This window comes from Rhagoletis pomonella, unplaced genomic scaffold (assembly GCF_013731165.1).
Source record: "Rhagoletis pomonella isolate Grant_MI unplaced genomic scaffold, Rhpom_1.0 Rhpom_scaffold_00004, whole genome shotgun sequence".
Taxonomy (NCBI): Eukaryota; Metazoa; Arthropoda; class Insecta; order Diptera; family Tephritidae; genus Rhagoletis; species Rhagoletis pomonella.
The window spans coordinates 76672479-76680670 of NW_023458558.1; the positions used below are offsets into that span (position 1 = coordinate 76672479).

General features: G+C 35.6%; 1 long non-coding RNA gene across 1 annotated transcript; it reads right to left on the bottom strand.

Moving 5' to 3' along the window:
• Window positions 1-36: 36 nt before the first annotated feature.
• On the bottom strand, window positions 37-2410 carry LOC118738583. Its single transcript, XR_004992899.1, has 4 exons — window positions 1940-2410; window positions 640-821; window positions 237-566; window positions 37-176 (listed from the first exon to the last, which is right to left on the bottom strand). It is a non-coding gene; the product is annotated as an uncharacterized LOC118738583 (long non-coding RNA).
• Window positions 2411-8192: the final 5782 nt, after the last annotated feature.

The window sequence follows — 8192 nt, forward strand, 5'->3', positions numbered from 1 at the left end:
CCTTTCTGAAAAGGCATGATATTTAATTTCCCAACGACGCGAATTTCGGTCATGAGTTGCGTCATTTGCTGTAGGATTCCGTCTCGAATAACCTAGGCTAATCCATACGCATGAGTACGTTTTTTAGTATCTGTATACGGTACTCTTACTTTCACGATGTCAAACTAGTCATTTACCTAAAAAGGAGGGATTCCATCGCATAAATGTGAAAAATATAATGTTAAAGCACTAGTTACCAATTTTAAAACTTTATGACACTCCTCCCAATTGTGACCTCCGAGGTAGCCTAGGCTGGAAGCATGCGTAATCGCTTGCGCAACGGTGTGCGAAAAAAGCTTTGTTGCCATTTTCACCTTTTGTCGCTGGGGCCCAACAACACTAAGGTGGTTGCTGCTAATTTTGTGAGTTATTGATAACTCTGAGGAAGTACACGAGAGCAACTCGATTGTATCCTTCTTCACCTCCTTGCCGTTTACCGTAAAACCACTATCCAAAAAGTGGTTACGTAGAAGATGTGATGTGGTGAATCCGCAGACACAAATATTCGCCTATCATCGTAGATAAACCTAAAATTAAGAAAAAATTGTTACACTATAAAATAAAAGTAGTGTACATATTAGGAGAGTAAATTTTACTGACCATGGAGTATCGGTGCTTACACCGAGGTCATTAAATAGCGCTCGGTTTGTTCCGCCTAAATCGCTTACAACAGCGGCTACATGATACCCACACGTCTTCACCGAGCTTATGATGCTGAAAAGTATTTCTTTTGTCATCCTGCAGTCGAAATCATACCGGCTGTTTCCATTTCGACATCAGACCTGTAAAAATAATTAGCCTTATTTATTGATATGTTATATTAAATACTATTGATGCTTTCCATTTCAGACAACCGGTCAGGTACGAGCATGATTTTTAATTTCGACCAAACTCAAATACATTGTTTGTTGGTCCAAATAATGAGACACGTATTTTACCTTTTGCCTCGGAAAATTTTTCGGCCGAATTAAACGCGATTTTGTTTTTCACGCAAAAATCAACTTTTCGAATTGACAGCGAGAATGTTTTTTTTAAAATGCCCATAACTTTGTCAAAATTTAATAGATTCCAACAATGTTTTTACTCAAATGTCAGTAATTCTTGTCACTTCAAGATAGAATGAGATAATTATTGATTTTCATTATTTAAAATTTTTTATTTAACAATAAACAAAAAGTGAATATTTTTTTTTTTAATTTAATTTCTCAAAAAGTGTATTTTTTTTTCTCTCAAACTTTTTTACCGGGAAAGAGACACTTTGAACTACAATCAACCCAAATCTCTAATAGCGAAATTTTTTTTCTGAGTTATGATATTTTATAGAAAATATACGTTTTTGTGGTACATACTACAATATTCTTATATTGTTTAACTAAATGGAACATATGTATGTAATATATCAGCAAAAAATACAGCCGTGATCATTTTTGTGTATCAAATAGATATTAGAACACACTTTCCACCATACAGTTTCGATTATAAAAAGCGGGAAAATGTGAAAAATACACGTTTTGAGAAATTAAGTTTTAAAAAAAATTGCACTTTTTGTTTATTGTTAAATAAAAAATTTTAAATAATGATAATCAATAATTATATCATTCTATCTTGAAGTGACAAGAATTACTGACATTTGAGTAAAAACATTGTTGGAATCTATTAAATTTTGACAAAGTTATGCGCATTTTAAAAAAACCTTCTCACTGTCAATTCGAAAAGTTGATTTTTGCTTGAAAAAAAAAGATCGCGTTTAATTCGGCCGAAAAATTTTTCCGAGGCAAAAGAAAAAATACGTGTCTCATTATTTGGACCAACAAACAATGTATTTGAGTTTGGTCGAAATTAAAAATCATGCTCGTACCTGTCCGGTTGTCTGGAAATGGAAAGCATCTATTATATATACCTCTTAGCATAGCTACTTCCACGTAATCTACTGGTCCGTACGTGGTGTCAGAAGATATATCGTAGCAATACACTTTACGAATCTTCATTTCATCGAAGCTCAAGATGCATAACTTCTGAACCTCATCGAGCTGAACATCAGCGGATAAAATTTGTGTGACCGGCTCGATTATGCCGGTATTAATGCTTACTTTCTTAGCCCAACATTTAAGAGTACGCACTGCAGGAAGCAATCTATATACCTTCGCGCTTGTCGAGTACAACGTTATTGAGTGCGATATGTCCTCTTCAGCCTATCTCATAAGCTTATTGCCACGCTTTAACTTTTTTATTTGGCCGGGAGTGAAAATTGTTCGGAGCTTCTCTTCAATGTTTCTTTGCTCGAATCCAGCGCTTTCTATGCGTTCCCGTAGGGCAGATATCATTTTCTTGCTTTGCTTTTCACTCACCAGCAGTGCCAAATTTTCGCGTGTTAGTGATTCACTAAGGAAGGAAATTTCAAATATTATTTAACAAATTTTATAACCACTACCACATTGCTATTACACTTTCTGCTGCAATTTCGTGTTGTCTTCCAATCGGTTTTTTGAGCACTCTCGCAATCGCTGAATTTCACACTCCATCGCTTCACTGGATCAATCACAAAATATTAATAAAGTAATAATAATAATAGCGCCTTTCTTTAAGTACTAAAATTTTTTTAGAAAAAACTGTTGCCTTCCTTCTGCCTCACGTTTAAGTAATTGTCTACAAAATATCATAACCATCGTATGAACTAAAAGTATGTATATTAAACTTAACAGTCTTTGACTAATATTTTTTGTTTCAATAGCCTTGTAGCACTTGGACTTTGTTTGTTTTCGGCTGTCAACTTAGCCAAAGGAATTCTTGCAGTCACAGGTACATTTTCCTGCTCAGCTTTGCAATTGTTTTGGCAGCCTCCAACAAGTCGGAAATGCCGAGTTTTTTGTGTGTGTAATCCACCACTATGGGTGCCCTGCTCCTTGTTATCGGCTGCCACCTCCACCAAAGGAATCCTCGCAGTCACGTCTATATTTCCCCGCTCCGCAGCTTCTGCAATTATTTTGGCAGCCTCTACCAAGTCCGAAATGCTGAGCTTTCCAGCGCTATGGGTGCTCTCAACAACAGGCTGATTACTTTTTCTGGTCGGAAGAGCCCCTTTTTTAAAAATTGGAAATTTCGCAAATCCTGGAATTTCGCTCAAACTTTAGATTATACATAAGTAACTATGCAAAATCGAACTAACCCGTTTGAAGTTTCAAATTGTTCTGAAAATTCTCCGGGAGAAAATGGGCACCACAAATTTTTGCTTTTTTGTTAACGCCTTGCCCGCAAAACTGCTCCCACTGCTTGCCTAAGTTTTCCTCCTTCGGAAAACCAAAAAAACTCACGGTTTTGTTGTTGTCGTAATTATTTTTACAAAAAATCACGGCCCACTTCATTTTAAATATATAATTAAATCAAAACCACATAAAACTCGCTTTCTAGCTGTAAAGAAGCCACCACCGAAATGTAAACAAACGAACAAATGTAAATAAACGGCTAATGTCAAAATCGCCCAACTTTTTTCCTAAATGCGATTATAACGGACTACTGGTTTGCTGGCGTGATTTTGTCTTGGCTGAAACCGACAAAAGAAAAGAAGAGTTGTTGAATATTAATGATTAAATAATAGTTTTACTTACGATTACATTCCTGAGCTGCTGGGATATGCGACTCATCGGAGCTATTGCTAGCGTTCAAGTTAAGGCTCATTTCGTAAATTGTATTAAAATTTAAATGATTTAAATTATTATTTTGTAAATTATTTTGATGGCAAAATTAAATGTGTAGTTAAATTATGAAAATCGTTAAACATGTGGTGTAACAGCGGAATCAGCAAATGTTTATTTTCATACGGTGTTTAGGCGCGACTGCTAACACCGGGCGCCTAAATTCGTGCTATGTACTGCTGCATGTGCAAAAATTTCCTTTATGCAATTTATGAAATTTTTGCACGTGCACTTCTCAACTGCCATGTAATTGAACTTTCTTAAGTTTCAATTAGATGGCACTTTAAAGTATGCTCGGCCTAGTCTGATGCATCCTCCGGACACTGCTTCCGGAGCATTTTGCGGACTCTGCAGGGCTTACAACCGTGTAGAGGTGGTAAACGAACTTTATCATTGGCCACAGTGCCTACCCACCATTTCTGAACCAATAAATATTTTTTTTATATAAATACATACATGCAAACATACTGGTCTCCCTCTCACTGAGTTATTCATACGGTATACAAAAATATTTATGATTTAGATTAGATCCTCCCTCGAAATCTCTATTTACACAGTGCTAAGTTGACTTGCAAAACAATTCCCAAACCCGGGAAAGACTGAAGTGGCTCTTCGAAAAAGTTTTATAATTTTTCAAAAGCATTGTATAGCAGTTTTTCCGAGTTCGCCGTCTTTATTATACCTATCACCTTGAGAGGACCCAATTTTGACTAAAACAGTAACAATCTCTCTCTTTTTTGTGGTTTAAATTAAATGATCCTAACTTTGAATCCTTATTTTCAGAAATATATTTCTGCCTTGCTTTAAGTCTCAACGATATTTGTTGCAAGTTCTTATTTGGTTTATTAATCATCGTTTTAAATATTGCATACAATTTTCAAATTCATATGCTGAAAATGAGTCCAAAAGACCAAATAGCTTCACACAATCCGACAGGTGGAGTTATTCATGAACATTAAAGCTTATAAACTCATCACCATATCCTTCACCAAAGTAAGTAACGAAGAGTTCCAATATTTTTTGGGCAACGTCAGAATCTGTCTTGGATGTCCTTTCACAAGAAAGAAGTCTTATGGCACTATGTGGGTCGTTCTTAAAAAACATGACCATTCTGAATTTTGTAATTTTTAAAAATTAAGTTGGCCAAATATGTTTATAATTGGCCTCATGTGGTTACGGATGGTATCAACAATAGGAATCCATAACCAGCAGTATTTTTTTTAATTTTTGGATTGTTTGGAGTTAATAAGTCACAGAGTGGACCGGTAACAGAGGGGACAAATTAACTCAAAAATACCATATTTTAGCTTTCTATTCGAATTTTGGAAAATTTATTTGTCCACTTAATTAATGTACATAAAGTATTTATAAAAAATTATAAAATAAATAAAAAATCACTTTACTCACCGTTTTTCAACAGTAACAGAGTTGACACTGAATAAGGGTACGTACCCGGCATACAATTGGGTTCCTTACTCAACAACGCACTAAACAAGACTGAACAGTTCAAAACACATTTTGTTGATTTTAGCTAAGTTATGATGGAGAAGCATAAGAGAAATATACGCGTCATAACGTTTAACAAACATTTTTCAATAAAATGAGTGGACGTAACAGAGGGGACCAAAACCTGGGGACACAAATTTTCTTCATAAAAATTATACAAACAAATTATTTTTCATCATTCTTTTCTATATATGGTATTAATACACAAACTGAATAACAAAAATTGTAAATATTATTTTTTTTCAATTTTATTTCAACTGAAAATAACTATTAAATTTTTATAAATTGGCTCGGGACACAGGTTTTTGCTAAACCTTTGACATTGAAAATATTTTTTAAGTTATTTTCAGATAATTAATTATTTTTTTTTTATAATATAGTTACGTAGAATCGATAATAATTTATAAAAATGCAGATATTTTTCTATTTTCTTTTTGAAGAAACAAAATATAAAATAGTAAAGTCTGGGGACACCAATTGGTCATGTTTTTTAAGAACGACCCATGTAGCAGCAAAAAGTTGTAGTATACATGGGGGTTGATGGTATCTTTGTGGACAAAAACGCCAGTATAGAGCAAAAATTGCCAAATTTCCGTTGACTTCCAATTTTTCATCTCATCTAAGCTTCTAGCTATGTGACTAAACTCTGAGGGAACAACACTTGCGATAAAGTTCAACTTCTCATTAATGGATGTTACATTCCCTCTTTTAAGAATAAATTGTAATAACTTTTTTGTAATTCCTAGGTTCACTAAGTGCATGCAAATAATTCTAAAATCAGTAAATTCCAAAATGATGAGAAGGATTTGATCTTTATTCAAAGGATTTATCAGTCCTTAGAATGCTAACCCGCTTTGAAAAACAAACCATTTTATTTTTATATGCACCTTCCTGGCAGCATTTGGGACATACATTTTTTCCGTTGTGCCCAATAACGCCAGTTACAAATGCCCTAGCTGGAGAGTCACACGTAAACAAGCGTACGATAAATTTTAAGCGGTTTGGATTAAGGCCTACTTGAACTCCATTAATTCTTAATAACTTAACTAGCCATGAAGCTATCAATATTTCCCGGGTTTTTGAAACCAGAAAAGCAAGCAATCATAATCGGTCTTACATGAGGGGCACCTACAAGGATAGGCCAAAGAACGCGGTTTGAACTTTTGAATAATTTTAAACAGTCGACTCCAACGTCAATTAAAACGTCTTCCTTATTTATTAAACTACAGATATTAGATGATTAAAAATAGTTCTCAGTTCTTAGGTATATAAAATCTCCATTTGGAGTCCTGCCAATATTAATTTTCTCTCTGCTTGTTTTTAACAGACTTTTGGCAGACGCCCCAAATTTGCGTAAAGTTCGCAACAAATCGTCTAAAGAATTATGTGAGACATTATTCCTAATAGCCCACAACCTAATCTCTTCACTACTTTCTACACTTTCTTGCGGGATCACAGTAATGGATTCAGATTCAGATGAATCTTCAGTATTCTCACCGAGTGTGAGTGTGCTGTACTTTCAGAAGATTCTGCACTAAGAAAAGAGGGTCCTGGCTGTTCATTTGGATGCACAACACCACTTCTTCCTACATTCACATTTTCTGCACTTTTCATTTGCCTTAGAGCTCGCAATTTTTTACATTGGATTCGTAAATCCGTTTTTCTTTAGTCATTGCGTTATTAAATGCTCTTTTCTTCATTTGAAATTAAATATTTTATAAGACTTATCTTTAATTTTCACAGCACTTTGAATTTCGAGCGACTTTTCGTATTGCGACTTTTCGTTTCGCGACTTTCTTTTCTCCGTTAATGTGCTTATTTGAACTTCTTCAGTACCAAGTACATTATAATCCTGTTTTATTTTTTACGTTTGCATACATTGAAATTATCATACCGCAATTAAAACATTAATTTTTATTTATTTACTTTCCTTTTTTGCTATGAATGGGGTCCAATAAATGTTCAAATTATAGTTTAAACTAATTAACCTCAAAATTATATCCATGTACTTCAGTACCCGAATATTATTTGGCAGGTACAACTACTTTTGTTTAGCAAAAATGCAGCCCAATTAAATCTTGTGGTTAGTATTGTTACGATTATCCTTGAACCCTCGTCCGCATTTCCCGAATCCTCCGGTTCGTATCGCTGGATTGTTAAATAAAGGCTAACGATGACCAAATGGTAGTACAATTAACTTTATTGTACAACAAACAATTTTACAATACTTGCTAATACAGTAAAAACACTACAATACTTGTTGAAGCAATTACAACGCTTTACTGAACTTGTTACACACAATTAAACTTATAGCTTGCTTATTCGCAACTGACTTGTAACTAACTCACCTCGCGGTGGCGGCGCCCTTATATACCTGCGCTGGCACTTATGGCAACTCTAGAACATTCTGAAGTTTATTGCTCATTCTCATTCTCTTTCTCTCGCTGTTCGCAGTGTTTATCCAACTTGACGTTTCTCTTTGTGGAATATTCTACGTCATTCCTCGAACATTCTGCCTATTTCTCGTTGTTCGCTTTGTGTTGCCGCAGTATTCGCCACACTGCCCTCCACCTAAGCCTGATCGTCCCGATCAGACATACTTGCCGCTCCAACCGCTGCAAGTCTTTCCAAGTGGACCACTTTCATCTTGGTCCTCGGTCTCCCCATTGTCTGGATTTGATGCACTGCATCCATCAGCCGTTTGTCAATCCTATACGGACATTTCCAGTTACGATGTTGGTCGGAGGTGAAACCTTTCTTCGGCTGCGGGATGTGCAACAAGACCGAATCACCTTCCTGTAGCTCCTCTCGGCTCGATGCGTTACTGGACATTGCTTCCAGTTTATCGCCGGTGGTGCACCATCTCACATGGTCGTGCTTCTGCCGGCCACTGGTGGTGACCAGACCATGTCTCTTCTCATGGGCATCCTTTTCGCCAGATCTATGCCGCATCAT